Genomic DNA, 23585 nt, shown 5'->3' with positions numbered 1-23585 from the left:
GGACACATTCTGAGGTACTTGGAGTTAGGACTTGAACCTATGAATTTTTGAGAAACAATTCAAGTCATAGGTACATCATCAAATAAATAAATACATGTCGAGTACTTAGATATTACTTAATAAAATCTTGAAATTTACATAAAATAACTATTTTCAAGGCTTTTCCCATACATTGTCTCTTTTATTTTCCTCATAACCACCTAGTTTGATAATCAGTACTTATTTTTGTCTTCATTTTATAGATGAAGCAGTTGACATCTAGAAGGATTACTGATTTGCCCCAGTTTATTAAGTGTCTATGTAACAAGAACACAAAGGTACCATCTCCCACTCTATGTCCTCTCCAGGGCCTTTTACATTCCTAAGGGTAATGCCTATGACTATACCTATCTATTTAAAGGGAAGGTGGCACTGATAAAAGTTGCAAAGCTTATATACTTCTGTGAATGTGTGGGAAATAAATGCTCTAGGAAGATTGCATAACATTTTATCTAACAAACCTAATGCCTGTCTGCTGTGAGTTCTACTCAGCTAGATAACATAGGAAAGACAGAATGAATAAAAAGCATTATCCTTGCTTTCAACGTACATATTGTCTATTAGAGAAGTTAAGAATAATATGGAAAAGGATGAATAGGAAAACAAGATCAGAGAAACTATGATGAATTGTTCAATTTTGTGATTCAGACAGTGGTCAAAGGAGAATTAAATTTGGGTGGCTTGGAGTATTCTGGGATGGCTTTATTATGAAAATTGGACTTGAATTAGGGACTGATGTAAGGAGATGGAGCCTGAAGTCATACAAAGGAGGGAGCATTCCAGACAAGGGGAAAAACGTGAACCAAGGTAACAAATGGAATTGTGAATCCTCTCTCTCAGGGAAAGGGACAATTCAGGGTACGGTAGTACAGAGAAAAAAAATAATTGAAGAATTAATAATAACAATTGAAATATTAAACTTGCCATTCTTCTCATTTCTTTACTCATATTTGTTGATTAATAGGTGACTGAACTAGTAACTATAAAATTTTATGTTCATTCCAAAGCATTCACCCAGCAAGAAGAGAACCACTCTCAAAAATAAGATCAAGTTTTCATTTCATGGTATTAAGGAAAATTAGCACATATTCAAAGTAGTGGTTTAAACTCCCTGTACCTTAAGTGTTTCATCAGTCTACCTACTGAGTAGGTATGGAGTATGGGTCATGAAAGAGCAAAGTTCCCCTTCAAGCAAAGTCAACCCTAATCTGGTGGGTCAGTGCTTTAACCTCACAGCCTACTCAATCCATCTCTATTTTTCTGGAACTACCAACAAGGCTGCCAAATGTGATCCATGCACTTGTCCACTAGAAACTGAATGGGAGCCATCAACTCATTTCACACAGGTCAGCAAACAGCAATCAAAGGCTAATGGCTTTCTGTCACCACAAGCCCAGGATAGGTGCAAAGGCCGACCTGGAGGTTAGAGGCTCTGCATCCCATTACCTATCCCAGCAGCTGTCTATTCCCCCTCTAAAAAGCAATTTACTTGGTGCAAAATTGAAAGTAGTACTTGATTTGCTGTTTTCCCAGAGCTGTTTTGAAATGCCAAGAAGTTTTTAAGGTGGCAGAACTGATGGACTGGCCTCTTTGTTAAGTATCTGGCAGGTTTGAGGGAGCAGTGGTGAGAGAACTAATAAAGAGAAAAGCCAAGCTATGCCATGGCAAGAGTGAATCACCATTTGATATGTGACAAAGACTCTTGGGCTAAAATCCTCATACAACTGTTGTTAAGTGTCAAATAGAGCCACACAACGGTGTTTCCAAGGAAAGCTTTTCTTTCACAAAGCAACTGTTAATTGATGTCAGTGATTAGAGATGGATCAGTTGAAAATACTTTTCTGTCTACATCATTAACAAACTGGAATTATAGGAATAGTAACAACTTAAAACATTTGATGTCAATATACTATAACTCTAGTAATGTTTATCTTCAGAAATAGTTTGTCCCAAACTGTTAAATAAGCAAGTTGCATATGTCTTGTCCTAAATTTTAGGAAAGCTTTGCCTTAAAATTAATAGAAAACTACCAAAAATGGAAAATCAAGAATAGTGGATGGATATACACTATAATTATTTAAGATTGGGCTTTACGTACCCTCGAATGCATAAGTCATACCCAAAGTTCTAGTAAGCTTTTGTTGATTCATTTTATTATTTTTCATCAAGAAAGTGCTTCTAATTATATAATATTTAGGATCCAAATAATTTGGATGCATCCCTATGAACTAACTAATCATTTTATTAATCTATGAAAAGCTATAACCACCATGTCTGTCTATGCTTCTCAGTCTACACAAACATCACTAGAAACAATATTTGAAAAGATTCCTTTCTGTGGGCCTCTGGGGGGAGACACAGCCCAAAGAGTGGTTGCAGCATTTTCTCAGGCTAGTTTATAGCATAACTACACACAGAGATGCACACACAAATACAGGTACAAATGCATAACAAAGATAAAGGTGGAGTGAAAATAGACACTAAGATCTGAAAAATGCTCAACAAGAAAGAAATCTAAAATATCTCATTTCACTTAGATGTCTAACTGCATTTAGCAAGACATAAAATTACATTTAGTTAACGGAGAAATTATATGACCTCCAATAAAATGTCTCAGCTTGTCAGTAATGCTTCGTAGGGTGAAATAATCCTCAGAATTTACAAAAGCCTTATAAGACCCTATATTATTTATTTTATACTTTAGCTCAAATAATAATCATAATGTTTAATCATTGCCATTGACTTTCCCACAAATTATGAGTGTATGTGTGCATGTACTGTATGATTCAAAGTTAATTATGTATCCCCAGGAACACCCCAGTGATTTTCAACACATCATATAAATCTGTTCCCAGAATAGCTTTAAAATATTGATATATGAAAAATATCTTAGAGTCAAATCAAAGTTCAGGGATATCCTAAGTCATGTTATTTTAGCAAACAGATATAATTTAAATTCTAAAGTAACTTGCCTTGAAAGCTACTATTTTTGTTAATACTTTAAAAAAGACTTTATTTAATCTTAGAAAAAAGTACAGAAAGTTCTTGTATGCCCTCTACTCAGCTTCCATAAAGGTTAACATCTTCTACAATCATAGTATATTTATCAAAACCAGTAAATTAACAGGTGTCAATACCACTAACCAAGCTACAGACCTTATTTGAATTTCACCCATTCTTCCCCTCGTGTCCTTTCAAGAATCCAGTCCAGGATCCCACATTGTATTTAGTTTTTGTCTCTTTAGTCTCATCTTTCCTAGTCTTTCATTCTGTCAGTTCTCTTTCAACAGGAATTTCATTTATTTTCTGAAGCAAGAAGATAGACATTGATTTCCACTGATTGTCTACTGTCACAATGATTTTATTATTGATTTTATTGATTGATTGATTTTATTATTGTGTCCGCTAAATTAAATGAGAAGTAATCAATAATTTTGTGAAAATATATACAATCGCACAAAAATTTAGGGTCATGTAAGGAAGAATAACTTGAACCTGTATGTTGTTCATGTATAATCATGATATGTTTTTGCGTTATCTTATTATCATTATATCTTTTAGAAATGTGTTGTCAATTCCGTTTTGCATGTGATGAAATTGAAGCACAGAAAAGTAACTTGCCCAAAATCACAGCTGATAAGGAACAGACCAGAATCTCAAAACAAGTTTTTTGTATTACAATCATATGCTCTAGACAACCTCCAATGCATGAGTTCTGCTGACAGGTACATAGGATTAGATTTTTATAGACTGAAGGATCTAAGTCCTAAACAATCTAGATCTTTTCAGCTGCCTTGCACAGCTTCAACCGCCCACTCACACCAAAATGTGACACGACCCAATAGAACTGTTGCTTGCCAAGCCCTAGTGTGATCAATAGATATCAACTTTTCACTTAATTTTTCTGTTTTTCCATTAGGCAGTGTCAAATATCACATATAGACAAATAAGTCATGCTAACATCTTTCATATAAATTTCAATGAGCCCAATAGTCCCTATCTGAATACCAGTGCTAAATTTCCCCCTTCATATTGCCTCCCAGTTTTGAAAGGAGTCATGTTCAGAGACATCTATCCATACACGTTTCCCCAAATTTTCTTGTCACCAAGTTACCATGAGACCTGAGCTGACACTCATGAACGGGGTGTTGTCTGACTCAATAATCCATAAAGTTGGGCATGTCCAGCAGCACTCCCTCATCAAATGGAAGTGATATATACATGACTGAGTGATATATACAGGCCCAAGCAGGCCCTGAAGGCACAAGTAAGTTAAATGAAGAAGTGGCCTAAATGCCCATGGTCCCTACTCCTGCCACACTACCTTCTTTCTCTCAGCCTGCACCTAAGGTGTCATGGAGAGTTCCCAACAATCAGTTGACAGAGGAAGAGGAGACTCATGTCTGGTTTAGAGATGGTTCTCATAATATGTAAGCACCACCCAGAAGTGGAAAGCTGCAGCGCTAAAACCTATTTCTAGGACATCCCTGAAGGAAAGAGGTGAAGGCAAATTCTCCCAGTGGGCAGAAGCTTGAGCAATGCACCTGGTTGATCACTTTTCTTGGAAGGACGAATGGTCATATGTGCAGTTATATACGAAACCATGGGCCATAGTCAGGAATTAGAAGGAATGTGATTGAAAAATTGGTGACAAGGAAATTTAGGAAGAAGTATGCAGATAGACTCTCTGAATGCGCAAAAAATATGAAGATATCTGTGTCCCATGTTAATGCTTGCCAGAGGGTGACTTCCACAGAGGAGTATTTTAATAATCAAGCTCTGTTCTGTGGATACCAGTCAACCTGTTTCTACAGCCACCTTTGTCATCATCTAATAGGCCCATAAACAAAGTGGCCATGGTGGCAAGGATGGAGGTTATGTATGGGCTCAGCAACATGGACTTCCACTCACCAAGGCAGGCTTATCTACAGCCACTGCTGAGGGCTCAGTCTGCTAGCAGCAGAGACCAATACTGAGCTCCAGATATCACGCTATTCCCTGAAGTGATTAGCCAGCCACCCGGTGGCAGGTTCATTACACTAGACAACTTCCATCATGGAAGTGTCAGTGTTTTGTCCTTACTGAAATAGGTACTTACTTTGGATACAGATTTGCCTTCCCTGCATGTAATGCTTCTGCCAAATCTACCATCTGTGGGCTTATAGAATGCCTTATTCATGATCATGGTGCCAAACACAGCATTGCTTCTGGTCAAGGAATTCACTTCACAGCATTTTGCACACCAGCCTGAAGCAGTTGGCTTAACAAAACAGTGGAATGGCCTTTTGACAACCTAGGCACAGCACAGCTAGATGGCAATACCTTGTAGGGCTAGGGCAAGGTTCACCAGAAGGCTATATATGCTCCGAATCAACTTCCAATATACGGTGCTGTTTCTTCCATAGCCAGGATCCACGGGTCAAGGAATCAAGCAGTGAAAATGGGAATGGTGTCGCTCACTATTACCCTCTAGCAATCCAGTGGAAAAATTTATGCTTTCTGTTTCCATGACCTTATGCTCTGTCGGCCTAGAAGTCTTTGTTCCAAAGGAAGGGATGCTTCCACCAGGAAACACAACAATGATGCTATAGAACTGGAAGTCAAGACTACCACTTGGCTGCTCTGGACTCCTCATACCTCTGAAACTACAGGAAAAGAAGGGAGTTATTGTACTGGATGGGGTGACTGATCTTAGCTATCAAAGGGAAGTTAGGTTCCTACTCCACAATGGAGGTAAGGAAAGCATGTCTGTAATATAGGAGATCCCTTTGGTATCTCTCAGTGTTACCACGCCCTGTGACTAAGGTCAAAGGAAAACTACAACAACTGAATCCAGGCAGGACTACTAATAGACCAGACCCTTTAGGAATGAAAGTTTAGGTCATCCCACCAGGTAAAGAACCATGACCAGCTGAAGAGCTAGCTGAAGGCAAAGAGAATATAGAACGAATAGTGGAAGAACGTAGTTATAAATAACAACTACAACTATGTAAGTAATTCCAGAAACAAGGACTATAATTGTTATAACTGCTCCTCTTTATTTTGTTATAAATATGTTTGTATGTAAGTGTGTATAGGAAATATCTTTGTTTCCCTCTCTCTCTTATTTCATCATCATGTAACATAACATTTATTGACTTATTATCATAATATTTAAGTATTGTTAATTTCATATAATAGTATTTAAGTTGTGGGATACCAAAGAGAAGCCTAAACAGAACTCAGGAACTTTACCTCCTGTTCTAGAGAAGGGGTTACTGTGTTTTCAGTTACATGCAGGAGAGTTGTATCAAGTTAGGCAGAATTCTAACCTTGTTATTGCCTTTATTTAAAGATTAAGTACAGTTAAGAAGATGTGTATGAGTGCCAAGTTGGCAAAGGGTGGACTTATGATGGTTAATTTTATGTTTCAACTTGACTGGCCTAAGAGATGTGCAGATATTGGTTAAGCAGCATTTGGGGTATGTCTGTGAGGGTGTTTCTGGATGAGATGAGCGTTTGAATTGATAGACTGAGTAAAGCAGATTGTCCTCCCTAGTGTGCGTGGGCTTCATCCAATCCATTGGAGGCCTGAATAGAACAAAAGGTGAGGCAAGAGAATATTCACTCGCTGCCTGTTTTTAAGCTGGGACATCCATCTCCTCCTGTACTCAGACTGGAGCTTACACCACGGGCTCTCTTCCGTCTCCAGCCTGCAGACGGGAGATCACGGGATTTTTCAGCCTCTGCAATTGCGTGAACCAATTCCTTATAATAAATCTCTTTCTTTCTTTATAAATATGTATAATAATTTATATAATCTTAGTCCATTTGGGCTACTATAGAAAAATGCCATAGACTGAGTAGCTTATTAACAACAAACATTTATTTCTCACAGTTCGGAGAAATCTGAAATTTCAGAGGCTAGAAATCTGAGATTAGGGTATGGTCAAGTGCGGGTCCTCTTCCAAGTCTCAGACTCTGTTGCATCCTCACATGGTGAAAGGAGTGAGGGAGCTTTTGGCTCTCCTTTACAAGAGCTCTAATCCCATTCATAAGGGTTCCATTCTCATGACCGAAGCACCTCCTAAGGGACCACCTCCTTACCATTACATTGGGCATTAGGATTTCAACTTATGAATTTTGGAGGGACACAAATTTTCAGACCATAGTCTTCTGCACCCTGGTCCCTCAAAATTCATGTCCTTCTCACATACAGAATACATTCATTACATTCCAACAACTTCAAAAGTCTTAATTTGTTCCAGCATCTACTCAAAAGTCTAAGTCCAAAGTCTCATCTAAATATTACCTAAATCAGATATGAGTGACAGTCTAAGTGTAATTCCTTCTAAGGCAAATTGCTCTATAGCCACAAACCTGTGAAATCAAATATGTTATGTGCTTCCAAAATACAGCAGTGGTACAGGTACAGGACACACTCCGATTCCAAAAGGGAGAAATAGGAAAGAAAGGGGTGACAGGTCCCAAGTAAGTCCAAAATCCAAGAGGATGAATAACATCAAATCTTAAGTCTGGAGAATAATCTTCTTTAACTCGATGCCCCACCAGCCAGGCCCACTGTGGGGGTCCCATCTCTTGGACACACTCAGGTGTCCCTGCATACAAGAGAAGCCACTTTGAAGCTTCAACACTGCTTAAAAGTAGCTGCAGCCAAATATCCAATTTCATCACTCACAAGTTCTACCTTTCATAAAACATTAGGACACAAACATAATTCAGCCAAGTTCTTTGCCACTCTATAACAAGGGTGGCCTTGCCTCCATTGTCCAATAGCATGTTCCTTTTTTCTGTCTGATGCCGCATGACGGTGGCCTTTTTCATTCATATTTCTACCAAAATTCTGTTCCTGACCATCTAGGTATTATCTAGAAGATTAATGCTTTCTCTACAGGTCTCCTCTTTACTATCTGGGCCCTCACCAGAATTGCCCTTAACAGTGTGTTCATGGCAATGTAGGCTTTTTCTAGCACTTGTCTAAAACCTCTTCCAGCCTCTACCCATCGCCCAGTTCCAAAGCTGCTTCCACATTGTTAGACATTTGTTACAGCAGCACCAGTACTTCTCAGCATCAATTTTCTGCCTTAGTCCATTTTGGCTGCTATAACAAAATAACACATTCTGGGTAGCTTATGAACAACAGAAAATTTACTTCTCACAGTTCTGGAAGCTGAAAGTCGTCGATCAGGGTGCCAGCATGGTTGGGTGAGGGCTATCTTTGGGGTTGCAGACTTCTTGTATCCTCACACTTTGGAAGGGACTAGGGAGCTTTGTGAGGTCTCTTTTAGAAAAGTAGTAATCCCATTTATGAAGGCTCCATCCTCATGATCCATGCCCCTCCCAAAGGCCTCACATTGGACATTAGGATTTCAGCATATGACATTTAGGTGATACAACCATTCAAACCATAGCATATATAAGAATAAATTTTATATATAAAATATATATTCTTTATATAAATATAAATAGTTATACATTATATAAATATAAACACCATATCAATATATATTATGTATTAATATGAATAAATATAAATTCATATAATTTATTTCTTTATAAATATATATTTTATATATTTACACTATTGGATTTATTTCTCTGGAGAACCCCAATATGAATGACCATGTGAGACACAGGGAGAAGGTGGGCATCTGCAAGCCACGGAGAGAGGCCTCAGAAGAAATCAAATCTGCTCATCCCTTGGTCTTGACTTATAGCATCCAGAATTGTGAGACAATAAATGTATGTTAAGTCACCCTGTGTATGCTGTTTTGTTATGGCAGCCCTAGTAAACTAGTACAAGATTTGACAGTCACAGAAATAACAAAGGAAACAGACCTGGATAGAACACAAAATACGTGGAAGAGTGCAGAGTGAGTAATACATGACTTTCCCAGCCTGTGGCAGTTCCCTTCTTCCCTTCAATCTTCTAACTAGTTACTCAGGCCTAGTTAAGAGCTATTCATACTTGAGACTCTATTTCCCCAAATGGACTGAATATATGGGCAGCACACCACAATGAAGAGAATGTCTGCATAAGCCTATTCCTGATTGCTCTACACATCACACTTACATATTGCATTCGATTTTTATTGCCACATAACCAATTTTCACAAACTTAATGGCTTGAAACAATATTCAATTGTGATCTTAAAGTTTCTGTAGGTCAGAAGTTAGGCATTGGTTGACTGTGTCCTCAGATACGGGTCTATCCATGTTGAAATCAAGATATTGCACAGGTTGCATTCTCATCTGGAGCTTGGAATCCTCTTACAAACCCATTCAGATTATCCACAAAATTCAGTTTCTTGTAGCTGTAGGACTGAGGTGCTGCTTTCTTGCTGGCTAAAGGCCAAAGATTGCTCTAAGCATCAAGAGGCTTTTCTCAAGTCATTAGCACATGGGCCTCTCCATCTTCAATGGCAGCATTCCTCCTAGAGAATCTGAATTCAGAAAGGGCCTAGTCTCTTTAAGGGCTCACTTGATTAGCTTAGTAACACGCAGACAACCTGTTCTTTGATTGACTCAAGGTCAACTGATTATTAGTCTAATCATTAGAGTGATATCTCATTGTGTTTACAAGGGGGGGAGGATTTTACAAGGCATGTACACCAGAGGGTGGAAATCTTTAGGGCCATCTTCAACTGTGTCTACCCCACAGATTCTTCCAAATAACAACAACAACAAAATGGTGAACAAGGTTGAAGACTCTTTCAGGTATAAATTCTCCATTTTATGAATAAAAGATAACACCAATATTAGTTTCCTTGGTCAAATTTATAACAAATACTAGTCTTTGTTTTTTCAGTTTTGATCCATAAACCCAGGTAATCCAGAGTGAACTGTTTTTAAAACAGCTGATATTCTCATTTGAGTCTATTATTTAAAACAGGTTTTGTATCTATTATCTCATTTAATCCCACCCCCTATAGATACACATGGCATGTGGTAAATAAACTAATTAACTATTATCCTCACTTTATAAATGGAATAAAGGTGATTGAGAGAAGTTAAGTAACTTGTAAAAAGTCACACAGTTAATGAGTGCTAGCACCTTGACTTAACTTTAGATTTCTGCATTTGCTCTTTTCAGCACACCATGCCATCTTTCAGAAGTCATTTGCACTAAAAGATAACAGAATCTAATGCTTCTATGTTTTTAATCTTTAAGGCAAATAAGACAAGAATCATAACATATTTGCTGTTAGTCTTGACTGTCACAATATTGTGTACCGTCTTGTCCATTTGAGTGGGCTTTAGAATCACAAATTTGACAGTCAATATGCAGATCTTTATTGAATCTATTGTTTCCTAGATACTAGGCTACACAATGTGGAATGCTGAGATATATAAGGCAAGCTTGCTGGACTCCAAGAGGTGTTTGTACTTAAAAGGCAATATCAACGGCAAGGGCTATTAATTGTCATTTTTCTTTTCTTTTTTTTCTTTTAATGATTGCCACCTGAGCTAATACCTGTTGCCAATCTTCCTTTTTTCTTCTTCTTCTCCCCAAAGCTCCCCAGTACATAGTTGTATAATGTAGTTGTGAGTGCCACTGGTTGTGCTGCCATTTTTCTTTAATTCTTTTTTTTTTTCTGAGTAAATTCTGGATTTCTCGTGTGGTCATATATGACATATATGTCATATATGTCATATGTTGTTCTTATATGGAAGATCTCTTATGAAAACAGGAAAGTAAAATCAAAAGACATTGTACAAAAGAATAAACTTCTTAGAAATTAAAAGAATACAAAATGACAGAGTGGCAGGGTCCAACATTTGAACACAGTTGAGAAAAATATTTTAAAATAGACAACTAAGAGAATTTTTACTCCATTAAATTATTTTCTTATTTCATCCTTGATGAGAGTTAATTCATTATGGGCTTCAGAGAAACTGATTGAATATACAATCTTATACTTATAAAAATTTTATCAAAATGATACAAGAGAACACTTTTAAGAATTATATTTATTTGTGCCACACTTACAAGGTAAATTTTGTCAACCTTGTTAGCCAGTTCTGGTTAATTCAGAACTAAATATAAATTGGGTTTTCTTTTTGTCTAAATGTCAGGCTTACTTTAATCAAAGATGAAGACAAAAAAATGAAAAGTTGGAACATTAAGAGTTACTACCTAAAATTTTCAAAGCCTGAGTAAATATACCTATCTGCTAAACACAAAAGGTAAGTTTTAGGTTTACAGAGATATTGCGGACAAGTCAATAGATTTTGAAAGTTTTGGTTTTACAATGACTTGCACCAACTCTAATCCCAGCCCTCATATTTTAGACTATCTTTACTTTTACCTTCCAGAAATATGAAATATCTAGGTTTAAGAGGTATCTCCATGTTGACCTTGAGATTAACACAAAGGCACTAGTTTTATAAGTGTAATCAGGTGATCAGTAAGGCATTTGAGTAGCACATTTCTTCTTGTATCATCCTTAATTAATCTCATCATTCATATCTGAGTCGTAATTTGCTACACCACTGCAAACTGAGTTTTAGTCTGGTGATTGAACCTATGCTACTTTCTTATCTTACCACTACAAATAGTTTGCTTTCAGTGGGATGTCTTGTCAGAAAATCTCATGATTCTATTGATGAGTTCAAAAAAGAGAGATAAGTAAACGAATTATGGTGTGGTAAAAATTGGCAAATAACTTTAGCATTAGCTACATAAATTAAGAATAACATTCCTAAACGCAAGAGGGAAAAAAATGAGCATTTATCAAGTTTTTCGGCTGATTGCTTATGTGGTTTGGGGCAAATAGTTTAACCTCTCTGTTCTTTCATCTCCACCTGTTTATTTATATTCTATGAAGCATTCTGGTGTCTTCGCATATCTGCAAGGTAAAGTAATGCTAAAAAGGAAAGAAAGAAAGTGTCATCTGGAAAATGAGGATAATGATATCGTAATTGTCAAGCAGTTTGAATTTTTTGAAAAAAAATATGAAGCAATTTGAAGAAGTATTGTTTAATGAAAGCAGCTATATCTGTAACTCAAATTCACATGATCATAACTGTATAAATTATAAATGAATCTTTTTGCTTTGGATAGAAAATCGGAGGCAAAAAACTGTCATTCATCAACAATGTGATATGTGAAAAGTAAAGAAAGTAGCTTTATCTTCTGGTTTAATAAGCAAGTCAACCAAAGGGTGAAATATCTTTCTTTCAATGAACAGAAAAAAGTTTATTATACTGATTTTTTTGGCCTGTCTCTGTCTTTTCATTGTTAATGTAAAACACTTCATCATATTCTGGTTGCCTTTTGTCTTCAAATAATATGATTTTTTTTAATACACTCGGGCTTAAATAGGGATCTTTTATCATAGATGTGATAGCATTACTTCTCAAATTTCTTATTGCATATTTCCACTGATTGTATTCATTTTCCAATAAATATTTATTGGTCACTTGTTAAATGCAATGTACTAGGAGTTGTGAAGTTTTTAAAGATTGCACTAAAGCTTGCTAACTCTGAAACGTGATGGATGGTTGCACTTGGTTTTTAATGACACGACAGCAGGTGTAAACTAGCTCAATACAGGACGGGGAAAAGGTGGTCTATGAGGACTTTTGGTGCATGTCTGTCAGGCCAGTCTCCATCAACACGACAAGAATATGGTCCAGGGAATACCAGTCTTTCTCTTCCCTCAACTGTCCTTTCTCTCTTAAAGTCTCTGCTGAAGCTGGATACTCAGGAAGCATCATCCTTGTTCAAAGATTCAGTCCTTTTCTCTGTTGCCCTAGTAAGGAAATAAATAAATATTTTGCCTGCTGTATTAGGAAGGAGGATTTTTCCTCATTCTATGTATTTATACAGACTCTTATTGGTTGATAAAAAGAAAAGTCAATTTTGAATTTTTAGTTAATGAACATTTCACTCACAAATTCTGACTCAATAATATCTTGGCATATTTTGTGGGAAAATTAATATTTATTCACTTTTTGTTGAATAAGGATGATGTGAATTGACTCTGTTGAAAGAGCTTAATTAAAAATTTGAGAAAGTTTTATGTTAACAACCATTTTTCCAATGTCCTTCTATGCAGAGGTCTTTCAATATTACTGTGAATTCGAAAAAATAAATCATTGGTTCATACCCTCAAAAAGCTAATAGTTAAGTGAGAGAATCTGACATGCATAGTGTGTTACATTGACATAAGAAAATATATTTCAACTGCTTATTAGCTGTGCAAAGTCTCATGCTAGCACTGAGAATAGAAAAAATAGACAAATTCTACCTGAAGATCAGGTAAAGCTGAAAGGAGGAAAATACATTGAACATGGGTAAGGTTTCTATTGGTGAATAAGTGTTGGATACACATCTACTTTTGGAATTCTGTAAGAATTATTCCAAGGGAGGAAAGTGTGGCTTGTTCAAATAGAAGTTTGATAGAGGTCATGCATACAATATGAGAGATTCAAAAGAGGGACATGGCTAAAATGTGGCCAAATCAATACCAGCCTTAAATCTATTCTAAAAAATGCAGAGCTGAGATAACTCATATGAGACTAATTGATGTTGACTCTTTATCATATTGCTAAGTGTATGACGGTTCTGCCAAAGCAACGCATCAATACAAGTAACAGAGGGTACTCTACATTTCAAGGATTCCTAGAAAACTTGGGGACAAATTTTGCTAAATAAGGAGTCGTTCTTTCTTTCTAAATGTCTATATAAGGCTGAGGTAATTTAGAGAATCACGTAAATGCTATTTGATTAAAGTGTCAAGTCTGTATGACTTGACCTAAGTTGGTATTTGGAAGATCTTTGTGTCATCTTGAGAGAAAGAGAAACTGAGTAAGCCTTAATAGATTGCAAGAATTAAATTAACATATGCATTTTATTCATTCTTTTTAACAAGGCCTTGTTATGTATTGGGGGAAAAAGATATTTTTCTGAAGTTGAGTTGGGCCTGATGAGCCATTTACAATGGGCACGTTGCATTGGCCATCTCCTTCAAAACAGATGAAATAAAATATTCTAGAAAATTCCATGTCTTTTTTAATCCATCTCATTATTCTTAGAGAAGATGGTAGTTATTCATGACTTTCTTATTAGGAGAACAAAATTTTCTTAGGTGTCCACATATCAGGGTAAAACATCGTGCTTTAGTTTTAAATGTTTAGAGCCTACTCTCCAATTGTTCAAGAGACTATAATAACATGCAAGAAATTTAAATAAACTTTATTAATAGATGCATATTTATCTTCTATTTTAAATAGAAATATGAAAACAATTCCATTCACACAATAAAGTTTATAAGGGAATCATTTTTAATATTTTAAACTATATAAAAGTTCATACTATTTCAATACATTTCTAATTGAGATTTTGTTCTGAAAGAATTAAAATGACACCCTCTGTGCATTTGTTAATCAATTACCATCAAATCAAATGTATCACCATCAGATGGTAATGTATGTCTATCGCAGGAGCTTTGAATGAGCTGGACCCAAGCTTGTATTACAAGAGCATGAGACGTTATAGCTTGTACAGCTTCTCATTCAATAGTTTGGAACATAAAAATGCAAATAATGTAAGTCTAAAGTTTTAATGATGACTGTCAAGGGAATATTGTATCTGAATCCTGCTTCAAATTCATTTTAGAATGGCAGACTTTAATCACCATGGAAAGAATTTTGAAAACCACTATATATAGAAAATATTTATCTTTGCAAACCTAATTACTAAGCTTCACTAAAAGACACTCTAACACTAACTCTATTTACCTATAAATTTTCATCCCTGTTTACCCTCTTTGATGTAATGTTTAATGTGGATTAATAGAAAATGAAAGGGATGTAATATTCTAGAAACCAAGTTTCTAGTCCTAGATTTGCCAATGGCTAGTTTTGTGATGCCAGATAATTTCACATTCTCTGATCTTCATATTAGTCATCAGTAACATTGTAGCTTTATTCCGATTTGATATAATATCTATGAAGTAAGTGTTAACAAGAAAGTGTTATAAAATTGTATATTTTGTACTATATACTGATTATTTCTAATTGTAAAATAATATATGCACCTTGTAGAATATTTAGGAAATATAGTACAAGGAACATTTATACCTAATTTAAAAATTATCAATGGAAATAATAAAACGAACTAATCATCTCTCTATTTTCTCTCTTTCTCTCATACAAAATAAAACATATTGCATGCATTTGCATCCCAATATCCCAAGAGCTGACAGAAATAATCATGGAATTTAGATCTTGCCTATGATTAAATTACTTTTTTCTGCAATATGTACCTTCACATTTAAGAATTATTTTGACTTGTCCATTGCTTTACAACATCAGCAACACCATAGAGACATTATATTTTAGTGAAACTGTAGCTTTAGCATCAGTTGTTGTGGTAGGTTCTAAGATATTCCCCAGTGCTCACCACCTCTTGATATTCATGCCACTGAGTTCTTTCTGCTCCCTGAATGAGGACTGGCCTTAATGATTTGATTTTTACTAATAGAACCCAGCAAAAACAGTGGATGTCATTTATTTGGTTAGACTATGGAGATTGTGACCTCCATGAAGTTAGTAGACCTTTCCTATTGCCATGTCACCTTTCACACTTTGATGAAGCAGGCTGCCATGTTGGCAAAGCCCCATGGCAAGGCTCTGAGGGTTAACTCCTGCCAACAGCCAACAAGAGACTGAAGCCCTCAGTCTAACAATCCGTGAGGAACTGAATTCTGTCAACAACCATGTGATCTTAGAAATAGATTATATCCATGTGAGAGTTGAGATGACCATAGTCCAGCTGACGTCTTGAACACAGCCCATAAGAGATCTTAAAGTCTAGGATCCATCAAAAACATGTCCAAATTTCTAACTCATAGGAAAGGTAAAATAATAAATGTGTGTTGTTTTAAGTTATTGAGCTTTCGGGTAATTCATTATGCAACAATAGATAACTAATATAGTTTTTACACTCTAACTTTGTCATTATAATATTATTTCTATAGTGTCTCACTGATTAATATTTCTACTGAGTCTTAGGTGACTGATATTTCCCAGGTAACTAGAGTGTATTACTGATTAATGTCTCTTTTCATAAAGAGTACATCTGTTGGTTATTTTAAGAGACCTTGAAAATCTTAATGTATCTTTTATTTGTCTGCACATATACATAAACATTTTTTGTTATTATAGACATGTCAGTTCCCAATATATTATCTTCAAAATATAGATTCTCTACTGTTATTTCCTAGTATTTATTGTTATGATATGTGTCTATTTTTAATAATTAATTTCTAATTCTATATGATAAAAATTATTAATATAGCTTGCAAAAACGATATGAGAAATGATATGGTATGAGAAAATGATATTATACGAGAAAAATAATCTGAAAAACATCAAGGCAAAGACAAAATGGGGCATAACAACAAAATGAGCTCAGAAAATAAATGTGTATAGTTTTCATAAAGTCCTAAATCGTTAAAAATTTGTCACAAATTTAGCCTTGAGTTTTTGTTCAGTGAATGAAAGAAATATGTGGGACAAACTTCATAATATCATGTTTACATCTTTAAGATGGTAACATGTTGGATTCAGTATGATTTCATCCTTTAGGAGAATTATCCACTAGCCTCCATTCCATCCCAAACCTCTTTTTGGCTAACATGTTAGTAGACAAGTTTCCTTTATCTTTAAAAATAATTGTTGTGTACCTGACCTGTCTTTTTGAGTTCTAGATTCACATCTTTCTTTCACTTAGAAAAGTTAGTTTGTGTTATATTTTGCTTTTATTCCATTTGTCCATTGAATTTTCATCTTTTACCTAGAAGTTTCTTATTAAAATTTAGATCTTTGGATCTCTAAACATTGTTCTTTCTCATTGTTTTACTCACTTTCTCATTTTCTTAGTTCTGATGGAATGTATTAAGTTAGACTTTTCCTTTACCAAAACTTGTTTCTATAGTGTCTAATGTATGATTGGGGTCATGGATCTAGTTTTATTTCAGCAATTATGGTTTTTATCCCTCTATATTTTTTCCTGGTTCTAGCTCTACATTCATGGATGTAATACAATCTTAAGTTTTATTCTAACATAAATGAGGGGTTAGTGTAAATCTATACAGAAAGGAGTAGCTTATCATTATTCGAGATGAGCTCTTCCTTATGAACTGTAATATTTTTACAAAACTGGTGATATTTCACTGATTGCTTATTTTTTATATGATATTCTATATTTGCCTTGCCTTTTAATGGCTTAAAATGATAAAGAATCTTAGATAGTTTTGTTGGGCATTAAAACTCATAGACTCATCATGTTCAGATGAAAAGGGTAAGTATAGCTCAGATTAGTCAAAAAGTCACAAAATCAGTGCATTGATCCTGAATCTTTGATTGACAAGTAAAGAGTTAGGATTGATTTAGGAGGCATTTGAAAGCCAGAACGCTGGGCAATGTCTCCAGGATACTTCATCTCGAGGCATATCATTTTCTCTTCTGAGTTGATAGGATCACACATCGTAGGAACAAGTCTTGGCAGTGCCTGAGTTACTCTTTTTTGTTATAAACCAGTCCAGGAACAAGACCCACAAAGAAAAGACAAGCCACAGACTGAGAGAGAACATTTGCAAACATATATCTGATAAAGGACTTGTATCCAGAGTTTGCGAAGAGCCCTAAAAATCAATAAGATAACAAAGGATGCAGTTAAAATGGGCAAAACATTCCAAAATACTTTATGAGGGATGTGATAGCAAATAAGACGTTGATTAAAATTCTATACATAATTAGTCATAAGGAAATACAGATTGAAACCACAATGAAATTCCACTATATGTTTAAGGATGACCAAATAAGAAAACAAAAAAGAAACAAAAATTCCAAGGGCAAATAATGATGTATAGTGGCTACAACTCTAATAAAAGACCGGTAGAAATGCAAAATGGTACAGGCACTTTGGACTGCAGTTTGGCAGTTTACCACCAAAGCTAAATATTCATTTACCATATGACCCAACAAACCGCTCTTTGGTATTTACCCAAGACAAATGAAAACTTATGTTCACAAAAAAAATGCATAAAAATATTTAAGGCAGCTATATTAATAATTGTCAAAGATGCAAATAACACAAATGTCCTTCAACAGGTGAATGAATACACAAACTGTGGTATATCTGTACAATGAAATACTATTCAGCAATAAGAAGGGATCAATTATTGACACAAGGAATAACACAAATGATTCTCCAATGCTTTATGCTAAGTGAAAGAAGCTGATCTTAAAAGACTACACTCAGAATGATTCCCTTTATATGCCATTCTGGAAAGAGCAAACGGATCAGTTGTTGCCAAGGGCTGGAGCTAAGGGGAATGATTGATTACAAAGGGGCAAGAGGAAAATTTTCCAATAATGAAAACATTCTATGTAATTCTGGTTTCATGAATCTATAGATTTGTGAAAACTCATAGAACTGTATACCTAAAAGGGCAAATTTTCTGATTGTTAATGATATCTTAATAATCAGACTCAAAACAAAAGTGTTAAAGGTAACTATGACTGAATTTTTGCAAGAGTTAAATGATGGACAATATTTCAGATGCTACTATTAATACTAAAAGCAAATTATAATTATGATAAAATATGATAAATTCCATAGTAATGAAATTTTATGTCTTGCAATTTGGAATGAAGATTACATAAGTTTTTCTTTCATACTCTACAGTGTGCTTTCATACTCTACAGTAGCATATGATTTTCATACTCTACAGAGGCTTTCATACTCTACAGTAGAATCATACAGATCTCCTGCTTGTAGAATACAGGTCATAACAAATAATGGTGTATTTAACAGACATGAGCCATTCACATTCCATTACTATTCAATGAAAGAAAAAAGACATATGCCAACTCTTCCATAATAAACTTTAGCAATTATTCTTTTCAGAAAATGACATTAAAAATATAAATTATAGGTTTATATTATACCAAGTTCACTCTGAATTAAAATACCGCAATATAGATTACATCATAACCAATGATGGATGACTAAATACAGTTCATAGATCCCTTCCCACACAGGGCTATATGATTGCCAAAAGCTAACTGTAGTGGAACAATTAATGGTAAACATAAATGCAAATATGTTAACAAATAGATCTAGTACAAATACCTAACATCAGCAATTCACTTGCTGTTTTCATTTAAATACTGGTTGAATTTCTTCTTTAAATGTGGAATGGTTTTGTCATGATCTTCACTAAGCTCCTAATAGTCCTACCAACAAATTAAGCATCTGTTAAGAAGTCCAACACCAATTCTGAGTATATTTTATATCTTTGGGCAAGGATGCTAGCTGTATTTGCACAGTAATAATGTTTTTGAAAATATAAAATCCTGTAGAATAATTGTGCTACGAATCCCATTTTATTTTTCAAAGACATTCAGTGAAAAATAATAAAAGTGAAAAAGAATGCAAACTCAGTCATTGAAGCAACTATTTTTTGGAATATTTTATTGTTTTATTTTATTTTTTCCTGAGGGAAAGGATGGATTATTTAAGTGTAGATAGAAGACCTTCTGATTGTCTTAATATTTCCCCATAGTACTGTGAAATAAAGGAGACAAGGAAAAAAGGACTTTTCCAGTAGGCAGTTACTTCTGCTATTTCTTTTGGATCACTATTTTCAGCATTATAGAGCATATAACTTGACAAATGAGATATTAACGGATCGTCTAACACCAACAGCATTTATTTATGGTTGTCTTAAAAAAATCAATTTTGTATATCAAAAGAGCTTCTAACCTAGGAGTTTAGAGATATGAAATGTGAGTTGTATTTGCTTCAACCTACTGTCTCTGCAACACTGGACATAATGTACTCTCTCTAGCATCTTTATATCTTCATTGTTAAGTGAAGTTAATAGATTAGAAAATGTCAGAAGTCCCAAATAATTTTTGATAAATCACTTTCTGATTCATCAAATGTTGTGAATTGGGTTTTTTTGCAGCTTGATAAGGAACATTTTTACTTTTTCTGTGAATTGAATTTAAATATAAAACATAATTTTTATTCAGTTAAAGGCACCATAGTTTAAAAAAGTTGCACACTGTAAAACAAGACCCTAGAAATGTAATTTACCCACAATGTTCTAGAAAACAATCACTAATACTATAGAACCTCCTAAATCACACTTTCCTGGATGTTTAGAGTTTTCATTTAGTTATTTTAATCCTGTGTTTTCAAAGTGTGGTTCTCCAATAACTACTTTCTTCTCAAACAAGTGATTCTTATTATTGTGGCTTTCCAATGGAAAAATTTTAGTGTACACTTAATTTTAATCATTGTCTTGAAAATTATTATGTTTTAAGGTTACTTGTTTTCTTATTCCTCTGCAGATTTGCCACTAAAATTCAAGGGATGTGTTTTATATTCTATTTACATAGCCCTTTTTCTAATAGCTTAAATTATTTCAATTTGGAGCAAGGATTAAGAAAGTGTAATGTGGTAAGGAGAAACTTATTTTATTTGCTCCATGGAAGGTGCAGAAACCAGGAATTTTTCCAAAGTGATTCTATTTATCCATATTCCATTATGTATTCCATTACAGTTATCAGTTAAACTGACGATTGGAGAATACATTTGAGTAAAGAGGAAACTAGATTGGAGAAGGCACTGGAAAAATCATCAAGGAGTAAAATTGAATCTCTAATCTTTTTTCCCTTTCTGCCTGTCTTCTAGAAATTTGACCCCTAATTCACTTCTCCTGATAGTCTAAATGCAAAGTAGTACGCTCAGTGAACCTTCTACTGACATCGACCACTTCTTGGGATGAACTTATCAGGGTTTAGATTTTATAAGGAAAGTAAAGCCTCACCAGTAATCAGGTAGGGTATGATACGTTATCATACATTTGCAGTGTAGTGTGGAATTCAGTGTAAATTTGCCTTTCCTGGGAGTGTTTGCATTTTATGTCTTATAACTTGTTGAGGAATGAAAAGGTTGGTATTCAATTAAAAATGTTGGACATGAGTGCACAGAATGGGGAGGAGTTACTCAGTTAAGAGAACATCTCAGTCTCTAAATTTACTCTACGCAAGCTGTCTGTACTCTACTAGGTCAATTGTATTTATTTTCATTAGTACATTCATTGAATCCAGGTTGTAACAGTTTCTATAACTGCTTAAAACAACATCAGTCAGAAATCTATATAAATAATTTATCACCCTTCCCCCACCCATTGCCCAAGAACTCCCCTGAGTTTTGTGTAACATCTTTCAGTTGAAAGGACATTTACAGAAAAATATGTACATGCCATAAATTTCTGCAAACACCAAGAAACAATCTGCCTTCATAATTTAGTGTGCAGGCAAAGTAAAAAATAGAATCTCTGGTGAATTATTGTTCCCTATAGTCATAATGTGCCTTGTTTCACTGCCCATAAAACAATATGAAAAGTGGCACTGTGATGGATTCAGCAGTTATACCATATGCCAGGATGTTTTCCTGAAAATATCTTTCCTTAAATATCTAACAAAACAGGTAGCTCCTCATGGGCTGATGCATATGCAATTCTAAAACATTTCCTGCATACTCGAAAAGGCCCTAACAAATAATAAAAGGATAATGAGCTGTGAGCATTATTCCGATGATTAAATGCTCAGGAAGTTGGATGGTGAAACCTGTAGGTTCCTAGTGTTTGATTGGTGGTCACACAATCATATCCTAGGAAGGAGATATGCCCAGAACCTTATTAGTCTAGATGCTAACATGGTATCTGGTCCGAAAATTCTAAAGTGTCTCAGTTGCTTAACATTTAGGAGATGATGGTACTCTGGAATGATAGTAATATTTTCTAAACTAATACAACATTTGAGAAAGATATCCTTGTTCTCACAAAGTAAGTGGTACTAATGGCAAACAAGTGAAGTAGAAGCAAAGCAGGAGTCTGTACCTTGGAGTGGACAGTTAATCCTTTACTATTATTCAATAATGGTTTAATGAGAGAAATTCACTTGAAATTTAGATGCAACTGTTTTCAAGCCTTGCTTTAGAACATATAGATGAATATAGTTAATCTATAGGACCACACCCTAAATAATAAGCAGATATTCTAAACTTAGAAAAAAGTACTCAACTAAAATATTCACTGTCTCTCTGTTATCCACTACGTTATCTCCACAGCAAGCCCAGGGCTAGATCCATAAGGAAGACTTAAAAAATAGACTTCAAACAAACGAGTAAAATATGTTTTCTAGCATTAAAGTTACTTTTAAAAAGATTATGTTCCAATTATTTCAAGCCCTTTATTAAATTAATGCAATCTAACATTTCTCCGTATTTCTCATCTCATCCTTTTCTGTCATCTTCTTCTTTTCCTGTATTCTTTCCCTCTCCACACTCTCTCCAAGCAACTGTTAAAAAATAAGAAAGTGACAAAGCTTAGCTTTTAAAATATTTCATTTATTAAAAGAAAATTATCTCATAATTTGAAAGAAAAACGGTAGAGTAATTAGAAGGAAGTTGTTAAGTTTTGTAGATGGAAATAAAAGCTATGTGACCATGAGATGATTCTAGATACGTGGGAGCAATCAATCCCAGGCTTGACCTTTGCAGAAAAAAAGAAAAAATAGGAAGGCTGGCCCCATGGCTAAGTGGTTAAGTTTGCGCACTCAGTGTTGGTGGCCCAGGGTTTCGTGGGTTGGGATCCTGGCCATGGACATGGCACCACTCATCACGCCATACTATGGCAGCATCTCACATAGAAAGACTAGAATGACCCACAATTAGAATATACCACTCTGTACTGGGGCTTTGGGGAGAAAAAAAATAGATAACTTTGGTAGGATATACTACTCAATTTCTCTTCGAAAAATATATAAAAATAGGACAACAATCCTAATTATACTAATTTAAATGTTTTATTTATGTTTGTACTTTCAAAGGAGTTAAGATGATGGATGCTACATGATACATAATTGATAGATTTTTTTTCATTGTTGATATTCATAACACGCCAGATTCTTTAGACTAAAGGCTGCCTATGTTAATTAGTTCACAATTAAACCTTCACACCACATTAAATTGTACCCAAATGGTGCATAATTAATAGTCCATTGTGAATAAAATATGAGGCAACCCAACACAAGAAACCAAAATGAAAAGGGAAAAGACGTAATAGGATGTCCTGTCAATCACTTAGGGCATACAAAAGACTGCCGAGGAGCCTCACTTTTAGGAAAACAGTGACTAGATCTTGTACCTGAAGTTTGTCAGTATACTTTGGATGATTTGTCCTTGTTAAGACAGTAGGAGAGGATTGACCCTTGTTGGGTTACAAAGAAAACAGCTTTCTCAAGTCTAATAGAACTATTACAAAATAGCAAGCACACACAATTTATCATCACATAAAACAGGTAGAAATACTTTACAGATATGTTATGATTTCTCATGTGTCATATTAGCAATCTGTTGGGGATTGACTGGCCCAAGCTTTGTGGTACTATGTTCTCCAAGTTTAGCTTATGTTTTTTGCTTTGCCAAACTTACGTTTCCATGATCATCTCATAGG

At 34.9% G+C, this 23585-nt stretch overlaps 2 long non-coding RNA genes across 6 annotated transcripts in view; one reads left to right on the top strand and one right to left on the bottom strand.

Annotated features, from left to right (window-relative positions):
• The window catches only part of LOC138920879 (uncharacterized), a 95217-nt gene that overhangs the window by 9184 nt on the left and 62448 nt on the right, over positions 1-23585 (top strand). The window lies entirely within an intron of this gene.
• The window catches only part of LOC111770854 (uncharacterized), a 47198-nt gene continuing 42540 nt past the window's right edge, over positions 18928-23585 (bottom strand). Inside the window, exon 4 of the long non-coding RNA XR_011432840.1 lies at positions 18928-22428. This is a non-coding gene — a long non-coding RNA (uncharacterized lncRNA). The remainder of the gene's footprint in view (positions 22429-23585) is intronic.

This window comes from Equus caballus, chromosome 26 (genome assembly GCF_041296265.1).
Source record: "Equus caballus isolate H_3958 breed thoroughbred chromosome 26, TB-T2T, whole genome shotgun sequence".
NCBI classification, from domain to species: domain Eukaryota; kingdom Metazoa; phylum Chordata; class Mammalia; order Perissodactyla; family Equidae; genus Equus; species Equus caballus.
The sequence above is the reverse complement of the archived record's forward strand: the minus strand, read 5'-3'. Positions and strand labels throughout refer to the sequence as shown.